Here is a 26,720-nt window from a genome sequence, read left to right on the forward strand (position 1 = left end):
TTCGATGACTGCTGTCAACATGTACATGATGCTACTAATTGGGGAATAGTTAGGGAATTATTTAATTAGGGTTACGAAAAAACATTGACAGAAACAAAAACAAGTTAGGAAAGATTGTAAAGTGACAGTGTTTTAACCTTAGTTTTATATTGAAAATAAACAAGTGAATTTCAGTTTTCGATGTAATGGACGGCATTGGTGCAAGTCATGCATCATTCATACATATCAAACAGAACATAGGAATGAAAATAACAAAAATTATTACCCAAGTGACGGCACTGAAATTGTTGCTGGTGTCAAGACAACACGAGAACAAGCAACACTTGCAATATCATGCTTTTACGATGGCTAGCTCAGGCCTCAAATATGCATAAAGGACATTGGCAATGATATTATTTTTATGTAAATAGCATTCTACTTTACATATGCATTCTTCGTAAACAAAATGGGTACACATTCTGTCATCCTATAATTTGTCTCTGACTATATTTGATGTTTGTAAACTACACTTAAAAACCGCCATAATGCATTTCGGCACTGGCCTCTGAAAAATAGACACGTTTCTGAAAACCCCAAGTGACAGGTCATGGTCTATGGCTCCGAGATAGATCCCGGGACATAGGATACCCATGACTGCACAGATCATATTTGTAATCATGCGTAAATTTGAGATATTAGTAAACGATTGAAAATGAGTTGTTCCACTAGAAAATACTAGCATGTGAAACAAATGGCAATTCACCGCAGTTGGTAGGGTTCGAACCTACGCCCTCAGAGAGGAATAGATTTCAAGTCTATCGCCTTAACCACTCGGCCACAACTGCCCCGAATTTTCAGACAATCTAGTAATAATATTTATTGGTTCACCAAAATTTCCGTTTGACCTTACTGAAGAGCAGGTTAAATGAGAGATGCAAAATCCTAGCACTTTCTTTAAGTGTAGGTCGTGTGGCCTAATGGATAAGGCGTCGGACTTCTATGAAAGTAGTTATCCGAAAATTGCGGGTTCGAGTCCCGCCACGATTAATAGCATATGACGAAACTATTAGTTCATGATGAGTAGTAGTTAACCACAAACCATGGGGAATCATGTCAGATCAATAAAACTACAAATATATCTCGAACACTCAATGAATATCACTGGCTTGCATTGCCTTCACAGTGACGATTGAAATGTGCTGCTGATATAGCGTTGCTTGGTAGATAACTTAAATCATTCTCTCTAAAGACACACAGAGTATACCTAACTGATGATGAATGAACCTTTGATTAATATATTAAGAATTTATTGGCCTGTTAGCTCAGTTGGTTAGAGCGCCGTGCTAATAACGCGGAGGTCATGAGTTCGATCCTCTTACGGGCCACTATAATTCTTCCATTAAATATTTTCCACTCTAAAAAGGTACTGATACATTCGAAATATTTTGCTAAAACATCTAATGCAGATATGGCCGAGTGGTTAAGGCGACTGACTCGAAATCTGTTTCCATCTTGGAGCGTAGGTTCGAATCCTACTATCTGCGTTTTGTGGCATTTTATTGGTAAATGTAACTACACAACATTTGATCAAGTGACGCCAGAAGTTATTTCTAGTCATTTTTTGGGAGAACATCCAAGTTTAAAATCAGTAGGGGAGTACACAGTGAGAGAAGAACGAAAGGTCTTTAGGTCTTTAGCATATGTGATGGCCCTGGACAAGACAAGACAAACTTAGCAACGGGGTGACCCTGGATAAGGCATGCTCTCAACAATGGTCCGTACGAGTGGTAAGAACAGTCAGGTCCATCGAAGTCGAGGTCTGTGATCGTAGGCCAGGTTTAGATAGTTTCTAAAAGTAGATGAGAGACAACAAGTACACGTTGCCGAGAATGCACCTTACCATCATGACCAGCGTCTTGAATTCAGCGCGTTGTTGCTCCAGGAACCAGTGAAGACGGCAGAGAAGGATGAGAGAGTCAGAGTTCACCTGTAAAACAGCAGAATAAGTTCCGCTGCCAAGTAATTGTCACTGGCAAAGGTTTCCAAGTTTAAGCATGCCATTTCAGCGATTTCCCAACACTTGGACCAATGAAAATTTTTGCTTGAAAACAGTAAAACAAAAGACAAGTAATTGCCAATTTAACGACGATTTTCGATAAATATAGTTTCGGTTGCTCGCTACCTCTGGCGAGACTCGAACTCGCAATCCCCGGCTTAGGAGGCCGGTGCCTTATCCATTAGGCCACAAAGGCTGAATTAGGTTGAATCTCCTATCCGAGGAATGACGCAAAGCTTTTTCCAAGAAGATAGCCAAACGTCCCATGTTATATAAACATACAGCGATTACCGTCTGTGGACATCGTCTCAATCTTGAAAACCATGTTTTTTGAATAATCTTTACTACAAACTCTATTTACAGCTTTCGAGTTCTATAACTGGACATACATTTACTATTGCAATTAGTTGTATCAAATATCAAGGCTTTCTACTCTCACAATGAGGGATACTCTTTCTCACTATCTCATTTCATTATTTGTGTATGTTCCACGACCTATATCCGAATGTACTTCCTTTTGGTTCCACTTTCTCTACATCGTAGGAATTAACATAAAGAAACACCATGAGAACTCGTGTTGTCGTCTATGAACATCTATGAATTCTGCCCATAATGGTGAATGATTTCAAACGATATTAACTTGATAATAAATGGTGGAAAACCAACAATACTAACTAAAATCAAAAGACTAGCCGCCCGATAAGGGACTTGAACCCTTGACCTCAGGATTAAAAGTCCCGCGCTCTACCGTCTGAGCTAACCGGGCTTAATAATTGATATTGCAATAGTTTTCCGTTCGAGTTCATTTTTAAATTTTACGATTGCTTATAGATCTTTTACGGACGGAAGAACGGACGTTTTTCTATTCTTCGTAAACAAAATGAGTTCACATTCTTTCATCCTATAATTTGTCTCTGACTACATTTTGTGTTTGTAAACTACACTCAAAGACCGCCATAATGCATTTCGGCACTGGCCTCTGAAAAATAGACACGTTTCTGGAAACCCCGAGTGACAGGTCATGGTCTATGGCTCCGAGATAGATCCCGGGACCTAGGATACCCATGACTGCACAGATCATATTTGTAATCATGCGTAAATTTGAGATATTAGTAAACGATTGAAAATGAGTTGTTCCACTAGAAAATACTAGCATGTGAAACAAATGGCAATTCACCGCAGTTGGTAGGGTTCGAACCTACGCCCTCAGAGAGGAATAGATTTCCAGTCTATCGCCTTAACTACTCGGCCACAACTGCCCGAAATTTTCAGACAATCTAGTAATAATATTTATTGGTTCACCAAAATTTCCGTTTGACCTTACTGAAGGGCAGGTTAAATGAGAGATGCAAAATCCTAGCACTTTCTTTAAGTGTAGGTCGTGTGGCCTAATGGATAAGGCGTCGGACTTCTATGAAAGTAGTTATCCGAAAATTGCGGGTTTGAGTTCCGCCACGATTAATAGCATATGACGAAACTATTAGTTCATGATGAGTAGTAGTTAACCACAAACCATCGGGAATCATGTCAGATCAATAAAACTACAAATATATCTCGAACACTCAATGAATATCACTGGCTTGCATTGCCTTCACAGTGACGATTGAAATGTGCTGCTGATATAGCGTTGCTTGGTAAATAACTTAAATCATTCTCTCTAAAGACACACAGAGTATACCTAACTGATGATGAATGAACCTTTGATTAATATATTAAGAATTTATTGGCCTGTTAGCTCAGTTGGTTAGAGCGCCGTGCTAATAACGCGGAGGTCATGAGTTCGATCCTCTTACGGGCCACTATAATTCTTCCATTAAATATTTTCCACTCTAAAAAGGTACTGATACATTCGAAATATTTTGCTAAAACATTTAATGCAGATATGGCCGAGTGGTTAAGGCGACTGACTCGAAATCTGTTTCCGTCTTGGAGCGTAGGTTCGAATCCTACTATCTGCGTTTTGTGGCATTTTATTGGTAAATGTAACTACACAACATTTGATCAAGTGACGCCAGAAGTTATTTCTAGTCATTTTTTGGGAGAACATCCAAGTTTAAAATCAGTAGGGGAGTACACAGTGAGAGAAGAACGAAAGGTCTTTAGGTCTTTAGCATATGTGATGGCCCTGGACAAGACAAGACAAACTAAGCAACGGGGTGACCCTGGATAAGGCATGCTCTCAACAATGGTCCGTACGAGTGGTAAGAACAGTCAGGTCCATCGAAGTCGAGGTCTGTGATCGTAGGCCAGGTTTAGATAGTTTCTAAAAGTAGATGAGAGACAACAAATACACGTTGCCGAGAATGCACCTTACCATCATGACCAGCGTCTTGAATTCAGCGCGTTGTTGCTCCAGGAACCAGTGAAGACGGCAGAGAAGGATGAGAGAGTCAGAGTTCACCTGTAAAACAGCAGAATAAGTTCCGCTGCCAAGTAATTGTCACTGGCAAAGGTTTCCAAGTTTAAGCATGCCATTTCAGCGATTTCCCAACACTTGGACCAATGAAAATTTTTGCTTGAAAACAGTAAAACAAAAGTCAAGTAATTGCCAATTTAACGACGATTTTCGATAAATATAGTTTCGGTTGCTCGCTACCTCTGGCGAGACTCGAACTCGCAATCCCCGGCTTAGGAGGCCGGTGCCTTATCCATTAGGCCACAAAGGCTGAATTAGGTTGAATCTCCTATCCGATGAATGACGCAAAGCTTTTTCCAAGAAGATAGCCAAACGTCCCATGTTATATAAACATACAGCGATTACCGTCTGTGGACATCGTCTCAATCTTGAAAACCATGTTTTTTGAATAATCTTTACTACAAACTCTATTTACAGCTTTCGAGTTCTATAACTGGACATACATTTACTATTGCAATTAGTTGTATCAAATATCAAGGCTTTCTACTCTCACAATGAGGGATACTCTTTCTCACTATCTCATTTCATTATTTGTGTATGTTCCACGACCTATATCCGAATGTACTTCCTTTTGGTTCCACTTTCTCTACATCGTAGGAATTAACATAAAGAAACACCATGAGAACTCGTGTTGTCGTCTATGAACATCTATGAATTCTGCCCATAATTGTGAATGATTTCAAACGATATTAACTTGATAATAAATGGTGGAAAACCAAAAATACTAACTAAAATCAAAAGACTAGCCACCCGATAAGGGACTTGAACCCTTGACCTCAGGATTAAAAGTCCCGCGCTCTACCGTCTGAGTTAACCGGGCTTAATAATTGATATTGCAATAGTTTTCCGTTCGAGTTCATTTTTAAATTTTACGATTGCTTATAGATCTTTTACGGACGGAAGTACGGACGTTTTTCTATTCTTCGTAAACAAAATGAGTTCACATTCTTTCATCCTATAATTTGTCTCTGACTACATTTTGTGTTTGTAAACTACACTCAAAGACCGCCATAATGCATTTCGGCACTGGCCTCTGAAAAATAGACACGTTTCTGGAAACCCCAAGTGACAGGTCATGGTCTATGGCTCCGAGATAGATCCCGGGACCTAGGATACCCATGACTGCACAGATCATATTTGTAATCATGCGTAAATTTGAGATATTAGTAAACGATTGAAAATGAGTTGTTCCACTAGAAAATACTAGCATGTGAAACAAATGGCAATTCACCGCAGTTGGTAGGGTTCGAACCTACGCCCTCAGAGAGGAATAGATTTCAAGTCTATCGCCTTAACCACTCGGCCACAACTGCCCAGAATTTTCAGACAATCTAGTAATAATATTTATTGGTTCACCAAAATTTCCGTTTGACCTTACTGAAGAGCAGGTTAAATGAGAGATGCAAAATCCTAGCACTTTCTTTAAGTGTAGGTCGTGTGGCCTAATGGATAAGGCGTCGGACTTCTATGAAAGTAGTTATCCGAAAATTGCGGGTTCGAGTCCCGCCACGATTAATAGCATATGACGAAACTATTAGTTCATGATGAGTAGTAGTTAACCACAAACCATGGGGAATCATGTCAGATCAATAAAACTACAAATATATCTCGAACACTCAATGAATATCACTGGCTTGCATTGCCTTCACAGTGACGATTGAAATGTGCTGCTGATATAGCGTTGCTTGGTAGATAACTTAAATCATTCTCTCTAAAGACACACAGAGTATACCTAACTGATGATGAATGAACCTTTGATTAATATATTAAGAATTTATTGGCCTGTTAGCTCAGTTGGTTAGAGCGCCGTGCTAATAACGCGGAGGTCATGAGTTCGATCCTCTTACGGGCCACTATAATTCTTCCATTAAATATTTTCCACTCTAAAAAGGTACTGATACATTCGAAATATTTTGCTAAAACATTTAATGCAGATATGGCCGAGTGGTTAAGGCGACTGACTCGAAATCTGTTTCCGTCTTGGAGCGTAGGTTCGAATCCTACTATCTGCGTTTTGTGGCATTTTATTGGTAAATGTAACTACACAACATTTGATCAAGTGACGCCAGAAGTTATTTCTAGTCATTTTTTGGGAGAACATCCAAGTTTAAAATCAGTAGGGGAGTACACAGTGAGAGAAGAACGAAAGGTCTTTAGGTCTTTAGCATATGTGATGGCCCTGGACAAGACAAGACAAACTAAGCAACGGGGTGACCCTGGATAAGGCATGCTCTCAACAATGGTCCGTACGAGTGGTAAGAACAGTCAGGTCCATCGAAGTCGAGGTCTGTGATCGTAGGCCAGGTTTAGATAGTTTCTAAAAGTAGATGAGAGACAACAAGTACACGTTGCCGAGAATGCACCTTACCATCATGACCAGCGTCTTGAATTCAGCGCGTTGTTGCTCCAGGAACCAGTGAAGACGGCAGAGAAGGATGAGAGAGTCAGAGTTCACCTGTAAAACAGCAGAATAAGTTCCGCTGCCAAGTAATTGTCACTGGCAAAGGTTTCCAAGTTTAAGCATGCCATTTCAGCGATTTCCCAACACTTGGACCAATGAAAATTTTTGCTTGAAAACAGTAAAACAAAAGACAAGTTATTGCCAATTTAACGACGATTTTCGATAAATATAGTTTCGGTTGCTCGCTACCTCTGGCGAGACTCGAACTCCCAATCCCCGGCTTATGAGGCCGGTGCTTTATCCATTAGGCCACAAAGGCTGAATTAGGTTGAATCTCCTATCCGAGGAATGACGCAAAGCTTTTTCCAAGAAGATAGCCAAACGTCCCATGTTATATAAACATACAGCGATTACCGTCTGTGGACATCGTCTCAATCTTGAAAACCATGTTTTTTGAATAATCTTAACTACAAACTCTATTTACAGCTTTCGAGTTCTATAACTGGACATACATTTACTATTGCAATTAGTTGTATCAAATATCAAGGCTTTCTACTCTCACAATGAGGGATACTCTTTCTCACTATCTCATTTCATTATTTGTGTATGTTCCACTACCTATATCCGAATGTACTTCCTTTTGGTTCGCACTTTCTCTACATCGTAGGAATGAACATAAAGAAACACCATGAGAACTCGTGTTGTCGTCTATGAACATCTATGAATTCTGCCCATAATTGTGAATGATTTCAAACGATATTAACTTGATAATAAATGGTGGAAAACCAAAAATACTAACTAAAATCAAAAGACTAGCCGCCCGATAAGGGACTTGAACCCTTGACCTCAGGATTAAAAGTCCCGCGCTCTACCGTCTGAGCTAACCGGGCTTAATAATTGATATTGCAATAGTTTTCCGTTCGAGTTCATTTTTAAATTTTACGATTGCTTATAGATCTTTTACGGACGGAAGTACGGACGTTTTTCTATTCTTCGTAAACAAAATGAGTTCACATTCTTTCATCCTATAATTTGTCTCTGACTACATTTTGTGTTTGTAAACTACACTCAAAGACCGCCATAATGCATTTCGGCACTGGCCTCTGAAAAATGGACACGTTTCTGGAAACCCCAACTGACAGGTCATGGTCTATGGCTCCGAGATAGATCCTGGGACCTAGGATACCCATGACTGCACAGATCATATTTGTAATCATGCGTAAATTTGAGATATTAGTAAACGATTGAAAATGAGTTGTTCCACTAGAAAATACTAGCATGTGAAACAAATGGCAATTCACCGCAGTTGGTAGGGTTCGAACCTACGTCCTCAGAGAGGAATAGATTTCAAGTCTATCGCCTTAACCACTCGGCCACAACTGCCCCAAATTTTCAGACAATCTAGTAATAATATTTATTGGTTCACCAAAATTTCCGTTTGACCTTACTGAAGAGCAGGTTAAATGAGAGACGCAAAATCCTAGCACTTTCTTTAAGTGTAGGTCGTGTGGCCTAATGGATAAGGCGTCGGACTTCTATGAAAGTAGTTATCCGAAAATTGCGGGTTCGAGTCCCGCCACGATTAATAGCATATGACGAAACTATTAGTTCATGATGAGTAGTAGTTAACCACAAACCATGGGGAATCATGTCAGATCAATAAATAAAACTACAAATATATCTCGAACACTCAATGAATATCACTGGCTTGCATTGCCTTCACAGTGACGATTGAAATGTGCTGCTGATATAGCGTTGCTTGGTAGATAACTTAAATCATTCTCTCTAAAGACACACAGAGTATACCTAACTGATGATGAATGAACCTTTGATTAATATATTAAGAATTTATTGGCCTGTTAGCTCAGTTGGTTAGAGCGCCGTGCTAATAACGCGGAGGTCATGAGTTCGATCCTCTTACGGGCCACTATAATTCTTCCATTAAATATTTTCCACTCTAAAAAGGTACTGATACATTCGAAATATTTTGCTAAAACATTTAATGCAGATATGGCCGAGTGGTTAAGGCGACTGACTCGAAATCAGTTTCCATCTTGGAGCGTAGGTTCGAATCCTACTATCTGCGTTTTGTGGCATTTTATTGGTAAATGTAACTACACAACATTTGATCAAGTGACGCCAGAAGTTATTTCTAGTCATTTTTGGGAGAACATCCAAGTTTAAAATCAGTAGGGGAGTACACAGTGAGAGAAGAACGAAAGGTCTTTAGGTCTTTAGCATATGTGATGGCCCTGGACAAGACAAGACAAACTAAGCAACGGGGTGACCCTGGATAAGGCATGCTCTCAACAATGGTCCGTACGAGTGGTAAGAACAGTCAGGTCCATCGAAGTCGAGGTCTGTGATCGTAGGCCAGGTTTAGATAGTTTCTAAAAGTAGATGAGAGACAACAAGTACACGTTAATAATAATAATAATAATGTAATACATATTTAACGTGCACTTTTACAAATAATATGGACAAAGGCACGGCAATGACTTGGGGAAGAGGAAGCATATAAATTTCAGTTTTCAAAAGCAACACGACAGAGATGGGTTTTCAAGGAGGAGCGGAACTGTGCCAACGTTGTAGAAGATCTCACGGAAAAGGGTAATGCGTTCCAGATTGCTGGGCCAGCATATGAGAAGGAGGTGGAGCCATACTTCTTTGTTTTGATTCTTGGTACAACAAGCTCAGGACGGGAGGACAAACGACGAAGAGAACTGGGTGGCTCGTAGCGCGCGACAAGGGAAGTCAAATAGCTTGGTGCAGTACCATTTAGGCAATTAAACATAAGCAACGATATCTTAAAATCAATGCGTTGGCGGACGGGAAGCCAATGAAGGGATTTAAGACACGGAGTGATGTGGTCACGTCTATTGCAGCCAGTCGCGAGTCGAGCAGCCCAATTTTGTACCTTTTGAAGCACACATAGCTTTGATTCAGGACATCCGACCAGAAGAGAGTTGTTGCAGTCAAGAGTAGAGAGAACGAATGCATGGAGCAGTTGAATGCGTTGCCGAGAATGCACCTTACCATCATGACCAGCGTCTTGAATTCAGCGCGTTGTTGCTCCAGGAACCAGTGAAGACGGCAGAGAAGGATGAGAGAGTCAGAGTTCACCTGTAAAACAGCAGAATAAGTTCCGCTGCCAAGTAATTGTCACTGGCAAAGGTTTCCAAGTTTAAGCATGCCATTTCAGCGATTTCCCAACACTTGGACCAATGAAAATTTTTGCTTGAAAACAGTAAAACAAAAGACAAATAATTGCCAATTTAACGACGATTTTCGATAATTATAGTTTCGGTTGCTCGCTACCTCTGGCGAGACTCGAACTTGCAATCCCCGGCTTAGGAAGCCAGTGCCTTATCCATTGAGCCACAAAGGCTGAGTTATTTTGAATCTCCTATCCGAGGAATGACGCAAAGCTTTTTCCTAGAAGATAGCCAAACGTCCCATGTTATATAAACATACAGCGATTAACGTGTGTGGACATCGTCTCAATCTTGAAAACCATGTTTTTTGAATAATCTTAACTACAAACTCTATTTACAGCTTTCGAGTTCTATAACTGGACATACATTTACTATTGCAATTAGTTGTATCAAATATCAAGGCTTTCTACTCTCACAATGAGGGATACTCTTTCTCACTATCTCATTTCATTATTTGTGTATGTTCCACGACCTATATCCGAATGTACTTCCTTTTGGTTCGCACTTTCTCGACATCGTAGGAATTAACATAAAGAAACACCATGAGAACTCGTGTTGTCGTCTATGAACATCTATGAATTCTGCCCATAATTGTGAATGATTTCAAACGATATTAACTTGATAATAAATGGTGGAAAACCAACAATACTAACTAAAATCAGAAGACTAGCCGCCCGATAAGGGACTTGAACGCTTGACCTCAGGATTAAAAGTCCCGCGCTCTACCGTCTGAGCTAACCGGGCTTAATAATTAATATTGCAATAGTTTTCCGTTCGAGTTCATTTTTAAATTTTACGATTGCTTATAGATCTTTTACGGACGGAAGTACGGACGTTTTTCTATTCTTCGTAAACAAAATGAGTTCACATTCTTTCATCCTATAATTTGTCTCTGACTACATTTTGTGTTTGTAAACTACACTCAAAGACCGCCATAATGCATTTCGGCACTGGCCTCTGAAAAATGGACACGTTTCTGGAAACCCCAACTGACAGGTCATGGTCTATGGCTCCGAGATAGATCCTGGGACCAAGGATACCCATGACTGCACAGATCATATTTGTAATCATGCGTAAATTTGAGATATTAGTAAACGATTGAAAATGAGTTGTTCCACTAGAAAATACTAGCATGTGAAACAAATGGCAATTTACCGCAGTTGGTAGGGTTCGAACCTACGCCCTCAGAGAGGAATAGATTTCAAGTCTATCGCCTTAACCACTCGGCCACAACTGCCCTAAATTTTCAGACAATCTAGTAATAATATTTATTGGTTCACCAAAATTTCCGTTTGACCTTACTGAAGAGCAGGTTAAATGAGAGATGCAAAATCCTAGCACTTTCTTTAAGTGTAGGTCGTGTGGCCTAATGGATAAGGCGTCGGACTTCTATGAAAGTAGTTATCCGAAAATTGCGGGTTCGAGTCCCGCCACGATTAATAGCATATGACGAAACTATTAGTTCATGATGAGTAGTAGTTAACCACAAACCATGGGGAATCATGTCCGATCAATAAAACTACAAATATATCTCGAACACTCAATGAATATCACTGGCTTGCATTGCCTTCACAGTGACGATTGAAATGTGCTGCTGATATAGCGTTGCTTGGTAGATAACTTAAATCATTCTCTCTAAAGACACACAGAGTATACCTAACTGATGATGAATGAACCTTTGATTAATATATTAAGAATTTATTGGCCTGTTAGCTCAGTTGGTTAGAGCGCCGTGCTAATAACGCGGAGGTCATGAGTTCGACCCTCTTACGGGCCACTATAATTCTTCCATTAAATATTTTCCACTCTAAAAAGGTACTGATACATTCGAAATATTTTGCTAAAACATTTAATGCAGATATGGCCGAGTGGTTAAGGCGACTGACTCGAAATCTGTTTCCATCTTGGAGCGTAGGTTCGAATGCTACTATCTGCGTTTTGTGGCATTTTATTGGTAAATGTAACTACACAACATTTGATCAAGTGACGCCAGAAGTTATTTCTAGTCATTTTTTGGGAGAACATCCAAGTTTAAAATCAGTAGGGGAGTACACAGTGAGAGAAAAACGAAAGGTCTTTAGGTCTTTAGCATATGTGATGGCCCTGGACAAGACAAGACAAACTTAGCAACGGGGTGACCCTGGATAAGGCATGCTCTCAACAATGGTCCGTACGAGTGGTAAGAACAGTCAGGTCCATCGAAGTCGAGGTCTGTGATCGTAGGCCAGGTTTAGATAGTTTCTAAAAGTAGATGAGAGACAACAAGTACACGTTGCCGAGAATGCACCTTACCACCATGACCAGCGTCGTGAATTCAGCGCGTTGTTGCTCCAGGAACCAGTGAAGACGGCAGAGAAGGATGAGAGAGTCAGAGTTCACCTGTAAAACAGCAGAATAAGTTCCGCTGCCAAGTAATTGTCACTGGCAAAGGTTTCCAAGTTTAAGCATGCCATTTCAGCGATTTCCCAACACTTGGACCAATGAAAATTTTTGCTTGAAAACAGTAAAACAAAAGACAAATAATTGCCAATTTAACGACGATTTTCGATAATTATAGTTTCGGTTGCTCGCTACCTCTGGCGAGACTCGAACTCGCAATCCCCGGCTTAGGAGGCCGGTGCCTTATCCATTAGGCCACAAAGGCTGAGTTATTTTGAATCTCCTATCCGAGGAATGACGCAAAGCTTTTTCCTAGAAGATAGCCAAACGTCCCATGTTATATAAACATACAGCGATTAACGTGTGTGGACATCGTCTCAATCTTGAAAACCATGTTTTTTGAATAATCTTAACTACAAACTCTATTTACAGCTTTCGAGTTCTATAACTGGACATACATTTACTATTGCAATTAGTTGTATCAAATATCAAGGCTTTCTACTCTCACAATGAGGGATACTCTTTCTCACTATCTCATTTCATTATTTGTGTATGTTCCACGACCTATATCCGAATGTACTTCCTTTTGGTTCGCACTTTCTCTACATCGTAGGAATTAACATAAAGAAACACCATGAGAACTCGTGTTGTCGTCTATGAACATCTATGAATTCTGCCCATAATTGTGAATGATTTCAAACGATATTAACTTGATAATAAATGGTGGAAAACCAAAAATACTAACTAAAATCAAAAGACTAGCCGCCCGATAAGGGACTTGAACCCTTGACCTCAGGATTAAAAGTCCCGCGCTCTACCGTCTGAGCTAACCGGGCTTAATATATGATATTGCAATAGTTTTCCGTTCGAGTTCATTTTTAAATTTTACGATTGCTTATAGATCTTTTACGGACGGAAGTACGGACGTTTTTCTATTCTTCGTAAACAAAATGAGTTCACATTCTTTCATCCTATAATTTGTCTCTGACTACATTTTGTGTTTGTAAACTACACTCAAAGACCGCCATAATGCATTTCGGCACTGGCCTCTGAAAAATGGACACGTTTCTGGAAACCCCAACTGACAGGTCATGGTCTATGGCTCCGAGATAGATCCTGGGACCTAGGATACCCATGACTGCACAGATCATATTTGTAATCATGCGTAAATTTGAGATATTAGTAAACGATTGAAAATGAGTTGTTCCACTAGAAAATACTAGCATGTGAAACAAATGGCAATTTACCGCAGTTGGTAGGGTTCGAACCTACGCCCTCAGAGAGGAATAGATTTCAAGTCTATCGCCTTAACCACTCGGCCACAACTGCCTTAAATTTTCAGACAATCTAGTAATAATATTTATTGGTTCACCAAAATTTCCGTTTGACCTTACTGAAGAGCAGGTTAAATGAGAGATGCAAAATCCTAGCACTTTCTTTAAGTGTAGGTCGTGTGGCCTAATGGATAAGGCGTCGGACTTCTATGAAAGTAGTTATCCGAAAATTGCGGGTTCGAGTCCCGCCACGATTAATAGCATATGACGAAACTATTAGTTCATGATGAGTAGTAGTTAACCACAAACCATGGGGAATCATGTCAGATCAATAAAACTACAAATATATCTCGAACACTCAATGAATATCACTGGCTTGCATTGCCTTCACAGTGACGATTGAAATGTGCTGCTGATATAGCGTTGCTTGGTAGATAACTTAAATCATTCTCTCTAAAGACACACAGAGTATACCTAACTGATGATGAATGAACCTTTGATTAATATATTAAGAATTTATTGGCCTGTTAGCTCAGTTGGTTAGAGCGCCGTGCTAATAACGCGGAGGTCATGAGTTCGATCCTCTTACGGGCCACTATAATTCTTCCATTAAATATTTTCCACTCTAAAAAGGTACTGATACATTCGAAATATTTTGCTAAAACATTTAATGCAGATATGGCCGAGTGGTTAAGGCGACTGACTCGAAATCTGTTTCCATCTTGGAGCGTAGGTTCGAATCCTACTATCTGCGTTTTGTGGCATTTTATTGGTAAATGTAACTACACAACATTTGATCAAGTGACGCCAGAAGTTATTTCTAGTCATTTTTTGGGAGAACATCCAAGTTTAAAATCAGTAGGGGACTACACAGTGAGAGAAGAACGAAAGGTCTTTAGGTCTTTAGCATATGTGATGGCCCTGGACAAGACAAGACAAACTTAGCAACGGGGTGACCCTGGATAAGGCATGCTCTCAACAATGGTCCGTACGAGTGGTAAGAACAGTCAGGTCCATCGAAGTCGAGGTCTGTGATCGTAGGCCAGGTTTAGATAGTTTCTAAAAGTAGATGAGAGACAACAAGTACACGTTGCCGAGAATGCACCTTACCATTATGACCAGCGTCTTGAATTCAGCGCGTTGTTGCTCCAGGAACCAGTGAAGACGGCAGAGAAGGATGAGAGAGTCAGAGTTCACCTGTAAAACCGCAGAATAAGTTCCGCTGCCAAGTAATTGTCACTGGCAAAGGTTTCCAAGTTTAAGCATGCCATTTCAGCGATTTCCCAACACTTGGACCAATGAAAATTTTTGCTTGAAAACAGTAAAACAAAAGACAAATAATTGCCAATTTAACGACGATTTTCGATAATTATAGTTTCGGTTGCTCGCTACCTCTGGCGAGACTCGAACTCGCAATCCCCGGCTTAGGAGGCCGGTGCCTTATCCATTAGGCCACAAAGGCTGAATTAGGTTGAATCTCCTATCCGAGGAATGACGCAAAGCTTTTTCCAAGAAGATAGCCAAACGTCCCATGTTATATAAACATACAGCGATTACCGTCTGTGGACATCGTCTCAATCTTGAAAACCATGTTTTTTGAATAATCTTAACTACAAACTCTATTTACAGCTTTCGAGTTCTATAACTGGACATACATTTACTATTGCAATTAGTTGTATCAAATATCAAGGCTTTCTACTCTCACAATGAGGGATACTCTTTCTCACTATCTCATTTCATTATTTGTGTATGTTCCACGACCTATATCCGAATGTACTTCCTTTTGGTTCGCACTTTCTCTACATCGTAGGAATTAACATAAAGAAACACCATGAGAACTCGTGTTGTCGTCTATGAACATCTATGAATTCTGCCCATAATTGTGAATGATTTCAAACGATATTAACTTGATAATAAATGGTGGAAAACCAAAAATACTAACTAAAATCAAAAGACTAGCCGCCCGATAAGGGACTTGAACCCTTGACCTCAGGATTAAAAGTCCCGCGCTCTACCGTCTGAGCTAACCGGGCTTAATATTTGATATTGCAATAGTTTTCCGTTCGAGTTCATTTTTAAATTTTACGATTGCTTATAGATCTTTTACGGACGGAAGTACGGACGTTTTTCTATTCTTCGTAAACAAAATGAGTTCACATTCTTTCATCCTATAATTTGTCTCTGACTACATTTTGTGTTTGTAAACTACACTCAAAGACCGCCATAATGCATTTCGGCACTGGCCTCTGAAAAATGGACACGTTTCTGGAAACCCCAACTGACAGGTCATGGTCTATGGCTCCGAGATAGATCCTGGGACCTAGGATACCCATGACTGCACAGATCATATTTGTAATCATGCGTAAATTTGAGATATTAGTAAACGATTGAAAATGAGTTGTTCCACTAGAAAATACTAGCATGTGAAACAAATGGCAATTCATCGCAGTTGGTAGGGTTCGAACCTACGCCCTCAGAGAGGAATAGATTTCAAGTCTATCGCCTTAACCACTCGGCCACAACTGCCCCAAATTTTCAGACAATCTAGTAATAATATTTATTGGTTCACCAAAATTTCCGTTTGACCTTACTGAAGAGCAGGTTAAATGAGAGATGCAAAATCCTAGCACTTTCTTTAAGTGTAGGTCGTGTGGCCTAATGGATAAGGCGTCGGACTTCTATGAAAGTAGTTATCCGAAAATTGCGGGTTCGAGTCCCGCCACGATTAATAGCATATGACGAAACTATTAGTTCATGATGAGTAGTAGTTAACCACAAACCATGGGGAATCATGTCAGATCAATAAAACTACAAATATATCTCGAACACTCAATGAATATCACTGGCTTGCATTGCCTTCACAGTGACGATTGAAATGTGCTGCTGATATAGCGTTGCTTGGTAGATAACTTAAATCATTCTCTCTAAAGACACACAGAGTATACCTAACTGATGATGAATGAACCTTTGATTAATATATTAAGAATTTATTGGCCTGTTAGCTCAGTTGGTTAGAGCGCCGTGCTAATAACGCGGAGGTCATGAGTTCGATCCTCTTACGGGCCACTATAATTCTTCCATTAAATATTTTCCACTCTAAAAAGGTACTGATACATTCGAAATATTTTGCTAAAACATTTAATGCAGGTATGGCCGAGTGGTTAAGGCGACTGACTCGAAATCTGTTTCCATCTTGGAGCGTAGGTTCGAATCCTACTATCTGCGTTTTGTGGCATTTTATTGGTAAATGTAACTACACAACATTTGATCAAGTGACGCCAGAAGTTATTTCTAGTCATTTTTTGGGAGAACATCCAAGTTTAAAATCAGTAGGGGAGTACACAGTGAGAGAAGAACGAAAGGTCTTTAGGTCTTTAGCATATGTGATGGCCCTGGACAAGACAAGACAAACTTAGCAACGGGGTGACCCTGGATAAGGCATGCTCTCAACAATGGTCCGTACGAGTGGTAAGAACAGTCAGGTCCATCGAAGTCGAGGTCTGTGATCGTAGGCCAGGTTTAGATAGTTTCTAAAAGTAGATGAGAGACAACAAGTACACGTTGCCGAGAATGCACCTTACCATTATGACCAGCGTCTTGAATTCAGCGCGTTGTTGCTCCAGGAACCAGTGAAGACGGCAGAGAAGGATGAGAGAGTCAGAGTTCACCTGTAAAACCGCAGAATAAGTTCCGCTGCCAAGTAATTGTCACTGGCAAAGGTTTCCAAGTTTAAGCATGCCATTTCAGCGATTTCCCAACACTTGGACCAATGAAAATTTTTGCTTGAAAACAGTAAAACAAAAGACAAATAATTGCCAATTTAACGACGATTTTCGATAATTATAGTTTCGGTTGCTCGCTACCTCTGGCGAGACTCGAACTCGCAATCCCCGGCTTAGGAGGCCGGTGCCTTATCCATTAGGCCACAAAGGCTGAATTAGGTTGAATCTCCTATCCGAGGAATGACGCAAAGCTTTTTCCAAGAAGATAGCCAAACGTCCCATGTTATATAAACATACAGCGATTACCGTCTGTGGACATCGTCTCAATCTTGAAAACCATGTTTTTTGAATAATCTTAACTACAAACTCTATTTACAGCTTTCGAGTTCTATAACTGGACATACATTTACTATTGCAATTAGTTGTATCAAATATCAAGGCTTTCTACTCTCACAATGAGGGATACTCTTTCTCACTATCTCATTTCATTATTTGTGTATGTTCCACGACCTATATCCGAATGTACTTCCTTTTGGTTCGCACTTTCTCTACATCGTAGGAATTAACATAAAGAAACACCATGAGAACTCGTGTTGTCGTCTATGAACATCTATGAATTCTGCCCATAATTGTGAATGATTTCAAACGATATTAACTTGATAATAAATGGTGGAAAACCAAAAATACTAACTAAAATCAAAAGACTAGCCGCCCGATAAGGGACTTGAACCCTTGACCTCAGGATTAAAAGTCCCGCGCTCTACCGTCTGAGCTAACCGGGCTTAATATTTGATATTGCAATAGTTTTCCGTTCGAGTTCATTTTTAAATTTTACGATTGCTTATAGATCTTTTACGGACGGAAGTACGGACGTTTTTCTATTCTTCGTAAACAAAATGAGTTCACATTCTTTCATCCTATAATTTGTCTCTGACTACATTTTGTGTTTGTAAACTACACTCAAAGACCGCCATAATGCATTTCGGCACTGGCCTCTGAAAAATGGACACGTTTCTGGAAACCCCAACTGACAGGTCATGGTCTATGGCTCCGAGATAGATCCTGGGACCTAGGATACCCATGACTGCACAGATCATATTTGTAATCATGCGTAAATTTGAGATATTAGTAAACGATTGAAAATGAGTTGTTCCACTAGAAAATACTAGCATGTGAAACAAATGGCAATTCATCGCAGTTGGTAGGGTTCGAACCTACGCCCTCAGAGAGGAATAGATTTCAAGTCTATCGCCTTAACCACTCGGCCACAACTGCCCCAAATTTTCAGACAATCTAGTAATAATATTTATTGGTTCACCAAAATTTCCGTTTGACCTTACTGAAGAGCAGGTTAAATGAGAGATGCAAAATCCTAGCACTTTCTTTAAATGTAGGTCGTGTGGCCTAATGGATAAGGCGTCGGACTTCTATGAAAGTAGTTATCCGAAAATTGCGGGTTCGAGTCCCGCCACGATTAATAGCATATGACGAAACTATTAGTTCATGATGAGTAGTAGTTAACCACAAACCATGGGGAATCATGTCAGATCAATAAAACTACAAATATATCTCGAACACTCAATGAATATCACTGGCTTGCATTGCCTTCACAGTGACGATTGAAATGTGCTGCTGATATAGCGTTGCTTGGTAGATAACTTAAATCATTCTCTCTAAAGACACACAGAGTATACCTAACTGATGATGAATGAACCTTTGATTAATATATTAAGAATTTATTGGCCTGTTAGCTCAGTTGGTTAGAGCGCCGTGCTAATAACGCGGAGGTCATGAGTTCGATCCTCTTACGGGCCACTATAATTCTTCCATTAAATATTTTCCACTCTAAAAAGGTACTGATACATTCGAAATATTTTGCTAAAACATTTAATGCAGGTATGGCCGAGTGGTTAAGGCGACTGACTCGAAATCTGTTTCCATCTTGGAGCGTAGGTTCGAATCCTACTATCTGCGTTTTGTGGCATTTTATTGGTAAATGTAACTACACAACATTTGATCAAGTGACGCCAGAAGTTATTTCTAGTCATTTTTTGGGAGAACATCCAAGTTTAAAATCAGTAGGGGAGTACACAGTGAGAGAAGAACGAAAGGTCTTTAGGTCTTTAGCATATGTGATGGCCCTGGACAAGACAAGACAAACTTAGCAACGGGGTGACCCTGGATAAGGCATGCTCTCAACAATGGTCCGTACGAGTGGTAAGAACAGTCAGGTCCATCGAAGTCGAGGTCTGTGATCGTAGGCCAGGTTTAGATAGTTTCTAAAAGTAGATGAGAGACAACAAGTACACGTTGCCGAGAATGCACCTTACCATTATGACCAGCGTCTTGAATTCAGCGCGTTGTTGCTCCAGGAACCAGTGAAGACGGCAGAGAAGGATGAGAGAGTCAGAGTTCACCTGTAAAACCGCAGAATAAGTTCCGCTGCCAAGTAATTGTCACTGGCAAAGGTTTCCAAGTTTAAGCATGCCATTTCAGCGATTTCCCAACACTTGGACCAATGAAAATTTTTGCTTGAAAACAGTAAAACAAAAGACAAATAATTGCCAATTTAACGACGATTTTCGATAATTATAGTTTCGGTTGCTCGCTACCTCTGGCGAGACTCGAACTCGCAATCCCCGGCTTAGGAGGCCGGTGCCTTATCCATTAGGCCACAAAGGCTGAATTAGGTTGAATCTCCTATCCGAGGAATGACGCAAAGCTTTTTCCAAGAAGATAGCCAAACGTCCCATGTTATATAAACATACAGCGATTACCGTCTGTGGACATCGTCTCAATCTTGAAAACCATGTTTTTTGAATAATCTTAACTACAAACTCTATTTACAGCTTTCGAGTTCTATAACTGGACATACATTTACTATTGCAATTAGTTGTATCAAATATCAAGGCTTTCTACTCTCACAATGAGGGATACTCTTTCTCACTATCTCATTTCATTATTTGTGTATGTTCCACGACCTATATCCGAATGTACTTCCTTTTGGTTCGCACTTTCTCTACATCGTAGGAATTAACATAAAGAAACACCATGAGAACTCGTGTTGTCGTCTATGAACATCTATGAATTCTGCCCATAATTGTGAATGATTTCAAACGATATTAACTTGATAATAAATGGTGGAAAACCAAAAATACTAACTAAAATCAAAAGACTAGCCGCCCGATAAGGGACTTGAACCCTTGACCTCAGGATTAAAAGTCCCGCGCTCTACCGTCTGAGCTAACCGGGCTTAATATTTGATATTGCAATAGTTTTCCGTTCGAGTTCATTTTTAAATTTTACGATTGCTTATAGATCTTTTACGGACGGAAGTACGGACGTTTTTCTATTCTTCGTAAACAAAATGAGTTCACATTCTTTCATCCTATAATTTGTCTCTGACTACATTTTGTGTTTGTAAACTACACTCAAAGACCGCCATAATGCATTTCGGCACTGGCCTCTGAAAAATGGACACGTTTCTGGAAACCCCAACTGACAGGTCATGGTCTATGGCTCCGAGATAGATCCTGGGACCTAGGATACCCATGACTGCACAGATCATATTTGTAATCATGCGTAAATTTGAGATATTAGTAAACGATTGAAAATGAGTTGTTCCACTAGAAAATACTAGCATGTGAAACAAATGGCAATTCATCGCAGTTGGTAGGGTTCGAACCTACGCCCTCAGAGAGGAATAGATTTCAAGTCTATCGCCTTAACCACTCGGCCACAACTGCCCCAAATTTTCAGACAATCTAGTAATAATATTTATTGGTTCACCAAAATTTCCGTTTGACCTTACTGAAGAGCAGGTTAAATGAGAGATGCAAAATCCTAGCACTTTCTTTAAATGTAGGTCGTGTGGCCTAATGGATAAGGCGTCGGACTTCTATGAAAGTAGTTATCCGAAAATTGCGGGTTCGAGTCCCGCCACGATTAATAGCATATGACGAAACTATTAGTTCATGATGAGTAGTAGTTAACCACAAACCATGGGGAATCATGTCAGATCAATAAAACTACAAATATATCTCGAACACTCAATGAATATCACTGGCTTGCATTGCCTTCACAGTGACGATTGAAATGTGCTGCTGATATAGCGTTGCTTGGTAGATAACTTAAATCATTCTCTCTAAAGACACACAGAGTATACCTAACTGATGATGAATGAACCTTTGATTAATATATTAAGAATTTATTGGCCTGTTAGCTCAGTTGGTTAGAGCGCCGTGCTAATAACGCGGAGGTCATGAGTTCGATCCTCTTACGGGCCACTATAATTCTTCCATTAAATATTTTCCACTCTAAAAAGGTACTGATACATTCGAAATATTTTGCTAAAACATTTAATGGAGATATGGCCGAGTGGTTAAGGCGACTGACTCGAAATCTGTTTCCATCTTGGAGCGTAGGTTCGAATCCTACTATCTGCGTTTTGTGGCATTTTATTGGTAAATGTAACTACACAACATTTGATCAAGTGACGCCAGAAGTTATTTCTAGTCATTTTTTGGGAGAACATCCAAGTTTAAAATCAGTAGGGGACTACACAGTGAGAGAAGAACGAAAGGTCTTTAGGTCTTTAGCATATGTGATGGCCCTGGACAAGACAAGACAAACTTAGCAACGGGGTGACCCTGGATAAGGCATGCTCTCAACAATGGTCCGTACGAGTGGTAAGAACAGTCAGGTCCATCGAAGTCGAGGTCTGTGATCGTAGGCCAGGTTTAGATAGTTTCTAAAAGTAGATGAGAGACAACAAGTACACGTTGCCGAGAATGCACCTTACCATTATGACCAGCGTCTTGAATTCAGCGCGTTGTTGCTCCAGGAACCAGTGAAGACGGCAGAGAAGGATGAGAGAGTCAGAGTTCACCTGTAAAACAGCAGAATAAGTTCCGCTGCCAAGTAATTGTCACTGGCAAAGGTTTCCAAGTTTAAGCATGCCATTTCAGCGATTTCCCAACACTTGGACCAATGAAAATTTTTGCTTGAAAACAGTAAAACAAAAGACAAATAATTGCCAATTTAACGACGATTTTCGATAATTATAGTTTCGGTTGCTCGCTACCTCTGGCGAGACTCGAACTCGCAATCCCCGGCTTAGGAGGCCGGTGCCTTATCCATTAGGCCACAAAGGCTGAATTAGGTTGAATCTCCTATCCGAGGAATGACGCAAAGCTTTTTCCAAGAAGATAGCCAAACGTCCCATGTTATATAAACATACAGCGATTACCGTCTGTGGACATCGTCTCAATCTTGAAAACCATGTTTTTTGAATAATCTTAACTACAAACTCTATTTACAGCTTTCGAGTTCTATAACTGGACATACATTTACTATTGCAATTAGTTGTATCAAATATCAAGGCTTTCTACTCTCACAATGAGGGATACTCTTTCTCACTATCTCATTTCATTATTTGTGTATGTTCCACGACCTATATCCGAATGTACTTCCTTTTGGTTCGCACTTTCTCTACATCGTAGGAATTAACATAAAGAAACACCATGAGAACTCGTGTTGTCGTCTATGAACATCTATGAATTCTGCCCATAATTGTGAATGATTTCAAACGATATTAACTTGATAATAAATGGTGGAAAACCAAAAATACTAACTAAAATCAAAAGACTAGCCGCCCGATAAGGGACTTGAACCCTTGACCTCAGGATTAAAAGTCCCGCGCTCTACCGTCTGAGCTAACCGGGCTTAATATTTGATATTGCAATAGTTTTCCGTTCGAGTTCATTTTTAAATTTTACGATTGCTTATAGATCTTTTACGGACGGAAGTACGGACGTTTTTCTATTCTTCGTAAACAAAATGAGTTCACATTCTTTCATCCTATAATTTGTCTCTGACTACATTTTGTGTTTGTAAACTACACTCAAAGACCGCCATAATGCATTTCGGCACTGGCCTCTGAAAAATGGACACGTTTCTGGAAACCCCAACTGACAGGTCATGGTCTATGGCTCCGAGATAGATCCTGGGACCTAGGATACCCATGACTGCACAGATCATATTTGTAATCATGCGTAAATTTGAGATATTAGTAAACGATTGAAAATGAGTTGTTCCACTAGAAAATACTAGCATGTGAAACAAATGGCAATTTACCGCAGTTGGTAGGGTTCGAACCTACGCCCTCAGAGAGGAATAGATTTCAAGTCTATCGCCTTAACCACTCGGCCACAACTGCCCTAAATTTTCAGACAATCTAGTAATAATATTTATTGGTTCACCAAAATTTCCGTTTGACCTTACTGAAGAGCAGGTTAAATGAGAGATGCAAAATCCTAGCACTTTCTTTAAGTGTAGGTCGTGTGGCCTAATGGATAAGGCGTCGGACTTCTATGAAAGTAGTTATCCGAAAATTGCGGGTTCGAGTCCCGCCACGATTAATAGCATATGACGAAACTATTAGTTCATGATGAGTAGTAGTTAACCACAAACCATGGGGAATCATGTCAGATCAATAAAACTACAAATATATCTCGAACACTCAATGAATATCACTGGCTTGCATTGCCTTCACAGTGACGATTGAAATGTGCTGCTGATATAGCGTTGCTTGGTAGATAACTTAAATCATTCTCTCTAAAGACACACAGAGTATACCTAACTGATGATGAATGAACCTTTGATTAATATATTAAGAATTTATTGGCCTGTTAGCTCAGTTGGTTAGAGCGCCGTGCTAATAACGCGGAGGTCATGAGTTCGATCCTCTTACGGGCCACTATAATTCTTCCATTAAATATTTTCCACTCTAAAAAGGTACTGATACATTCGAAATATTTTGCTAAAACATTTAATGGAGATATGGCCGAGTGGTTAAGGCGACTGAATCGAAATCTGTTTCCATCTTGGAGCGTAGGTTCGAATCCTACTATCTGGGTTTTGTGGCATTTTATTGGTAAATGTAACTACACAACATTTGATCAAGTGACGCCAGAAGTTATTTCTAGTCATTTTTTGGGAGAACATCCAAGTTTAAAATCAGTAGGGGACTACACAGTGAGAGAAGAACGAAAGGTCTTTAGGTCTTTAGCATATGTGATGGCCCTGGACAAGACAAGACAAACTAAGCAACGGGGTGACCCTGGATAATCAATCATTGATTGTGGGGTTAATGGTTTAATTACTTAACCCTAGGTGGCCTAATGTAGTTTGTCACCTTGTTTAACCTTGCTTCTTGGCCTTCCTCTTTTTAACCTTGCTCCCCCTCTCGGTGACTGTCAGTCTAGTTCGGAGTATTAACCTTGCACCTTTTTTCGTCCGTTGTTGCTATGTATTCTTATTTGGTATAGTTAGTGGACGCTGTTGGTGTAATAAGGTTAGATAGGCACCAACATTGACAGTTTATCATTCTGTACCGGATCTTGTGTAAAAGGGAGTCGGCAGAGTGATTGATTTCGCTTAAAGTGACCTCACTTCAAGTGTGAATTAGGCCATATGCTGATTTGAGCGTAACAATATATAATATATATATAATAAATACGATTTTTCCACAGAAAGAAAGGGGGTCTGACACACCATTCATCCTGTTCGCAGACACACAGAAGAAATCAACTATAAAACCAAGATGGTGTCACCCATAAACCGCGTGAAGTGAGTTCAAGCAAAAAAAAAATGGCGAAGACTCGTGATATGGAAAAGTACTCATCACCGCAAATAAATAATGCAACGACAAGCGCACGTGTGAAGTTTCCAGAAGAAGATGACTGCAGATGAAGTTGGAGAGGCCCAACACGCTCTGACCGAATATTTAGCACAAGGCAGACGACCATGATTGTAGAACCTCCTATCGAGAAACAGTGCATTGTGTCCACACGATTAATGAAAGTCTTGTTGCACAACTGACGGAGTGATATACGAAGGGGAACCACGAATGACTGCACGAACGGGAATGTAATTCCAACCGTTGCGGGAGAGAAAAAATGGCGGTGCTGTTAAGCCGCATGGACGGTGCGCATACACAAGCGCTCCGAACCGCTGGCACTTGGTCGAAAAGAAAAACAAAATGAAATTGATACTGGTGATGACCCGTTGTCTTGGGTTGGGTTCATTTTCTGTTAGGTTTTTTTCTTGTCGGAAAACCGCGGGCGAACCCCGGGTTGGCGGGGTTTTGTATGTGTTGAAGTTGTTTTGTGTGAAATGGGAGTGCTAACACAGTCAGATGCTGATTACGAGTCAATAATGCTTCATTGCTGGTTATTCAACGAAAGACAAACTTGCAGAATATAATTAAACACTTTTCAAGTTCAGACTGACAGCCCAGAATATGCAAACATTCAACTTTCCAAATAAATTTAAACAGAAAACCTATTTTCTATATTTTGTTATGTTGAGAGCTCAACTCTTCCCTCAAAACAGCTCAGTGCAATTTTTCCATTCAATTCTTGGAGATTTTCTGTTCTCTCTACTTCACACACTTACAGCCCAGCATACACTGTAATCAGGGAACACGGGGACACACCTAATCCTTCCCTATTCAAATCTACATCTACTACACCAACTGCTTCTTTCTCTACTACTACCAGACCTGCCTCATCAACTACCATTTCTGCCGCGATCTCTTTTATATCTCCAACCATTAAACTCGATCCCCTTGCTCTTCTCGATTCATCTTCTTTAGCGTTCTTTTACACTTTCTTTCCAGCTTTCTTTTGCCTTTTCTTGGTCTCTTCTTTTTTTTCAAGATTATTTTCTGTTGGAGATGTTGCCAAACCGTGGTGGTTGCCGAACCCCACCCAACTGTTTAGTACTACCTTCTTTGTGTTCCCAGCCCTTTTAGTGCTGTCTATGTCTTTCAAGTGTCACTGTCAAAGGCTTCACTTGATTAAAGAGATTTGTGCTGACAGGTATGTCAACCCCGAATAAAAGTTACTTGCATACAATACTGTTTATTTAACACTTCACTCCAACAGGTTATGGGTCCAGTTTACATTGTCTTAATCTAAGTGTTACACTGATATTGATTCGAACATGTCTATGTCGACGTCAAAAGACATTAGCCACATAGTCAAATTTGACGGAAGTAACTTTCAACAATGGAAGTTCGGTTGCAGATTATTGCTAGAATCATTCAATTTACTTGATATTGTAGATGGAGTAGAAAAGATACCTGCTGCTGTAAGTTTTTTTTGTCTACGAGTAAATTGTTTCATTTACTCATGCACTTTCTCATAGGATTCCAATCAAAAGTTGATTGATGCTTGGAAATCCAAAGATGTACATGCTCGTCATTACCTATTTGC

The 26,720-nt window shown here is 40.0% G+C and overlaps 51 non-coding genes across 51 annotated transcripts; 27 read left to right on the forward strand and 24 right to left on the reverse strand.

The window, feature by feature from the left end:
- Positions 1-742: 742 nt before the first annotated feature.
- Trnas-uga lies at positions 743-824 on the reverse strand. The gene has a single exon. It is a non-coding gene; the product is annotated as a tRNA-Ser (tRNA).
- Positions 825-942: 118 nt separating this feature from the next.
- On the forward strand, positions 943-1,026 carry Trnar-ucu. Its single transcript is given in 2 exon segments — positions 943-979; positions 991-1,026. It is a non-coding gene; the product is annotated as a tRNA-Arg (tRNA).
- Positions 1,027-1,290: 264 nt separating this feature from the next.
- Trnai-aau lies at positions 1,291-1,364 on the forward strand. The gene has a single exon. It is a non-coding gene; the product is annotated as a tRNA-Ile (tRNA).
- Positions 1,365-1,441: 77 nt separating this feature from the next.
- Trnas-cga lies at positions 1,442-1,523 on the forward strand. Its single transcript has one exon. It is a non-coding gene; the product is annotated as a tRNA-Ser (tRNA).
- Positions 1,524-2,158: 635 nt separating this feature from the next.
- Trnar-ccu lies at positions 2,159-2,231 on the reverse strand. The gene has a single exon. It is a non-coding gene; the product is annotated as a tRNA-Arg (tRNA).
- Positions 2,232-2,728: 497 nt separating this feature from the next.
- Trnak-uuu lies at positions 2,729-2,801 on the reverse strand. Its single transcript has one exon. It is a non-coding gene; the product is annotated as a tRNA-Lys (tRNA).
- A 411-nt stretch (positions 2,802-3,212) lies between these two features.
- Positions 3,213-3,294, reverse strand: Trnas-gga. The gene has a single exon. It is a non-coding gene; the product is annotated as a tRNA-Ser (tRNA).
- Positions 3,295-3,760: 466 nt separating this feature from the next.
- On the forward strand, positions 3,761-3,834 carry Trnai-aau. Its single transcript has one exon. It is a non-coding gene; the product is annotated as a tRNA-Ile (tRNA).
- A 77-nt stretch (positions 3,835-3,911) lies between these two features.
- Trnas-cga lies at positions 3,912-3,993 on the forward strand. The gene has a single exon. It is a non-coding gene; the product is annotated as a tRNA-Ser (tRNA).
- Positions 3,994-4,628: 635 nt separating this feature from the next.
- Trnar-ccu lies at positions 4,629-4,701 on the reverse strand. Its single transcript has one exon. It is a non-coding gene; the product is annotated as a tRNA-Arg (tRNA).
- A 981-nt stretch (positions 4,702-5,682) lies between these two features.
- Positions 5,683-5,764, reverse strand: Trnas-uga. The gene has a single exon. It is a non-coding gene; the product is annotated as a tRNA-Ser (tRNA).
- Positions 5,765-5,882: 118 nt separating this feature from the next.
- Positions 5,883-5,966, forward strand: Trnar-ucu. Its single transcript is given in 2 exon segments — positions 5,883-5,919; positions 5,931-5,966. It is a non-coding gene; the product is annotated as a tRNA-Arg (tRNA).
- A 264-nt stretch (positions 5,967-6,230) lies between these two features.
- Positions 6,231-6,304, forward strand: Trnai-aau. The gene has a single exon. It is a non-coding gene; the product is annotated as a tRNA-Ile (tRNA).
- Positions 6,305-6,381: 77 nt separating this feature from the next.
- Trnas-cga lies at positions 6,382-6,463 on the forward strand. Its single transcript has one exon. It is a non-coding gene; the product is annotated as a tRNA-Ser (tRNA).
- Positions 6,464-7,669: 1,206 nt separating this feature from the next.
- Trnak-uuu lies at positions 7,670-7,742 on the reverse strand. The gene has a single exon. It is a non-coding gene; the product is annotated as a tRNA-Lys (tRNA).
- Positions 7,743-8,153: 411 nt separating this feature from the next.
- Positions 8,154-8,235, reverse strand: Trnas-uga. Its single transcript has one exon. It is a non-coding gene; the product is annotated as a tRNA-Ser (tRNA).
- A 118-nt stretch (positions 8,236-8,353) lies between these two features.
- Trnar-ucu lies at positions 8,354-8,437 on the forward strand. Its single transcript is given in 2 exon segments — positions 8,354-8,390; positions 8,402-8,437. It is a non-coding gene; the product is annotated as a tRNA-Arg (tRNA).
- Positions 8,438-8,705: 268 nt separating this feature from the next.
- Trnai-aau lies at positions 8,706-8,779 on the forward strand. The gene has a single exon. It is a non-coding gene; the product is annotated as a tRNA-Ile (tRNA).
- A 77-nt stretch (positions 8,780-8,856) lies between these two features.
- Positions 8,857-8,938, forward strand: Trnas-cga. Its single transcript has one exon. It is a non-coding gene; the product is annotated as a tRNA-Ser (tRNA).
- Positions 8,939-11,222: 2,284 nt separating this feature from the next.
- Positions 11,223-11,304, reverse strand: Trnas-uga. Its single transcript has one exon. It is a non-coding gene; the product is annotated as a tRNA-Ser (tRNA).
- A 118-nt stretch (positions 11,305-11,422) lies between these two features.
- Trnar-ucu lies at positions 11,423-11,506 on the forward strand. Its single transcript is given in 2 exon segments — positions 11,423-11,459; positions 11,471-11,506. It is a non-coding gene; the product is annotated as a tRNA-Arg (tRNA).
- Positions 11,507-11,921: 415 nt separating this feature from the next.
- Positions 11,922-12,003, forward strand: Trnas-cga. Its single transcript has one exon. It is a non-coding gene; the product is annotated as a tRNA-Ser (tRNA).
- A 635-nt stretch (positions 12,004-12,638) lies between these two features.
- Positions 12,639-12,711, reverse strand: Trnar-ccu. Its single transcript has one exon. It is a non-coding gene; the product is annotated as a tRNA-Arg (tRNA).
- A 498-nt stretch (positions 12,712-13,209) lies between these two features.
- Trnak-uuu lies at positions 13,210-13,282 on the reverse strand. The gene has a single exon. It is a non-coding gene; the product is annotated as a tRNA-Lys (tRNA).
- A 411-nt stretch (positions 13,283-13,693) lies between these two features.
- Trnas-uga lies at positions 13,694-13,775 on the reverse strand. The gene has a single exon. It is a non-coding gene; the product is annotated as a tRNA-Ser (tRNA).
- Positions 13,776-13,893: 118 nt separating this feature from the next.
- Trnar-ucu lies at positions 13,894-13,977 on the forward strand. The gene is given in 2 exon segments: positions 13,894-13,930; positions 13,942-13,977. It is a non-coding gene; the product is annotated as a tRNA-Arg (tRNA).
- A 264-nt stretch (positions 13,978-14,241) lies between these two features.
- Trnai-aau lies at positions 14,242-14,315 on the forward strand. Its single transcript has one exon. It is a non-coding gene; the product is annotated as a tRNA-Ile (tRNA).
- A 77-nt stretch (positions 14,316-14,392) lies between these two features.
- Positions 14,393-14,474, forward strand: Trnas-cga. The gene has a single exon. It is a non-coding gene; the product is annotated as a tRNA-Ser (tRNA).
- Positions 14,475-15,109: 635 nt separating this feature from the next.
- Trnar-ccu lies at positions 15,110-15,182 on the reverse strand. Its single transcript has one exon. It is a non-coding gene; the product is annotated as a tRNA-Arg (tRNA).
- Positions 15,183-15,680: 498 nt separating this feature from the next.
- On the reverse strand, positions 15,681-15,753 carry Trnak-uuu. The gene has a single exon. It is a non-coding gene; the product is annotated as a tRNA-Lys (tRNA).
- A 411-nt stretch (positions 15,754-16,164) lies between these two features.
- Positions 16,165-16,246, reverse strand: Trnas-uga. Its single transcript has one exon. It is a non-coding gene; the product is annotated as a tRNA-Ser (tRNA).
- Positions 16,247-16,364: 118 nt separating this feature from the next.
- Positions 16,365-16,448, forward strand: Trnar-ucu. Its single transcript is given in 2 exon segments — positions 16,365-16,401; positions 16,413-16,448. It is a non-coding gene; the product is annotated as a tRNA-Arg (tRNA).
- Positions 16,449-16,712: 264 nt separating this feature from the next.
- Trnai-aau lies at positions 16,713-16,786 on the forward strand. The gene has a single exon. It is a non-coding gene; the product is annotated as a tRNA-Ile (tRNA).
- A 77-nt stretch (positions 16,787-16,863) lies between these two features.
- On the forward strand, positions 16,864-16,945 carry Trnas-cga. Its single transcript has one exon. It is a non-coding gene; the product is annotated as a tRNA-Ser (tRNA).
- Positions 16,946-17,580: 635 nt separating this feature from the next.
- On the reverse strand, positions 17,581-17,653 carry Trnar-ccu. The gene has a single exon. It is a non-coding gene; the product is annotated as a tRNA-Arg (tRNA).
- Positions 17,654-18,151: 498 nt separating this feature from the next.
- On the reverse strand, positions 18,152-18,224 carry Trnak-uuu. Its single transcript has one exon. It is a non-coding gene; the product is annotated as a tRNA-Lys (tRNA).
- Positions 18,225-18,635: 411 nt separating this feature from the next.
- Positions 18,636-18,717, reverse strand: Trnas-uga. The gene has a single exon. It is a non-coding gene; the product is annotated as a tRNA-Ser (tRNA).
- Positions 18,718-18,835: 118 nt separating this feature from the next.
- Trnar-ucu lies at positions 18,836-18,919 on the forward strand. The gene is given in 2 exon segments: positions 18,836-18,872; positions 18,884-18,919. It is a non-coding gene; the product is annotated as a tRNA-Arg (tRNA).
- A 264-nt stretch (positions 18,920-19,183) lies between these two features.
- Positions 19,184-19,257, forward strand: Trnai-aau. The gene has a single exon. It is a non-coding gene; the product is annotated as a tRNA-Ile (tRNA).
- A 77-nt stretch (positions 19,258-19,334) lies between these two features.
- On the forward strand, positions 19,335-19,416 carry Trnas-cga. The gene has a single exon. It is a non-coding gene; the product is annotated as a tRNA-Ser (tRNA).
- Positions 19,417-20,051: 635 nt separating this feature from the next.
- Trnar-ccu lies at positions 20,052-20,124 on the reverse strand. The gene has a single exon. It is a non-coding gene; the product is annotated as a tRNA-Arg (tRNA).
- A 498-nt stretch (positions 20,125-20,622) lies between these two features.
- Positions 20,623-20,695, reverse strand: Trnak-uuu. Its single transcript has one exon. It is a non-coding gene; the product is annotated as a tRNA-Lys (tRNA).
- Positions 20,696-21,106: 411 nt separating this feature from the next.
- Positions 21,107-21,188, reverse strand: Trnas-uga. Its single transcript has one exon. It is a non-coding gene; the product is annotated as a tRNA-Ser (tRNA).
- A 118-nt stretch (positions 21,189-21,306) lies between these two features.
- Trnar-ucu lies at positions 21,307-21,390 on the forward strand. The gene is given in 2 exon segments: positions 21,307-21,343; positions 21,355-21,390. It is a non-coding gene; the product is annotated as a tRNA-Arg (tRNA).
- A 264-nt stretch (positions 21,391-21,654) lies between these two features.
- Positions 21,655-21,728, forward strand: Trnai-aau. The gene has a single exon. It is a non-coding gene; the product is annotated as a tRNA-Ile (tRNA).
- Positions 21,729-21,805: 77 nt separating this feature from the next.
- On the forward strand, positions 21,806-21,887 carry Trnas-cga. The gene has a single exon. It is a non-coding gene; the product is annotated as a tRNA-Ser (tRNA).
- A 635-nt stretch (positions 21,888-22,522) lies between these two features.
- Trnar-ccu lies at positions 22,523-22,595 on the reverse strand. Its single transcript has one exon. It is a non-coding gene; the product is annotated as a tRNA-Arg (tRNA).
- Positions 22,596-23,093: 498 nt separating this feature from the next.
- On the reverse strand, positions 23,094-23,166 carry Trnak-uuu. The gene has a single exon. It is a non-coding gene; the product is annotated as a tRNA-Lys (tRNA).
- Positions 23,167-23,577: 411 nt separating this feature from the next.
- Trnas-uga lies at positions 23,578-23,659 on the reverse strand. The gene has a single exon. It is a non-coding gene; the product is annotated as a tRNA-Ser (tRNA).
- Positions 23,660-23,777: 118 nt separating this feature from the next.
- On the forward strand, positions 23,778-23,861 carry Trnar-ucu. Its single transcript is given in 2 exon segments — positions 23,778-23,814; positions 23,826-23,861. It is a non-coding gene; the product is annotated as a tRNA-Arg (tRNA).
- Positions 23,862-24,125: 264 nt separating this feature from the next.
- Positions 24,126-24,199, forward strand: Trnai-aau. Its single transcript has one exon. It is a non-coding gene; the product is annotated as a tRNA-Ile (tRNA).
- Positions 24,200-26,720: the final 2,521 nt, after the last annotated feature.

The sequence above is a fragment of the Daphnia pulicaria genome, chromosome 6 (genome assembly GCF_021234035.1).
Source record: "Daphnia pulicaria isolate SC F1-1A chromosome 6, SC_F0-13Bv2, whole genome shotgun sequence".
Classification (NCBI taxonomy): domain Eukaryota; kingdom Metazoa; phylum Arthropoda; class Branchiopoda; order Diplostraca; family Daphniidae; genus Daphnia; species Daphnia pulicaria.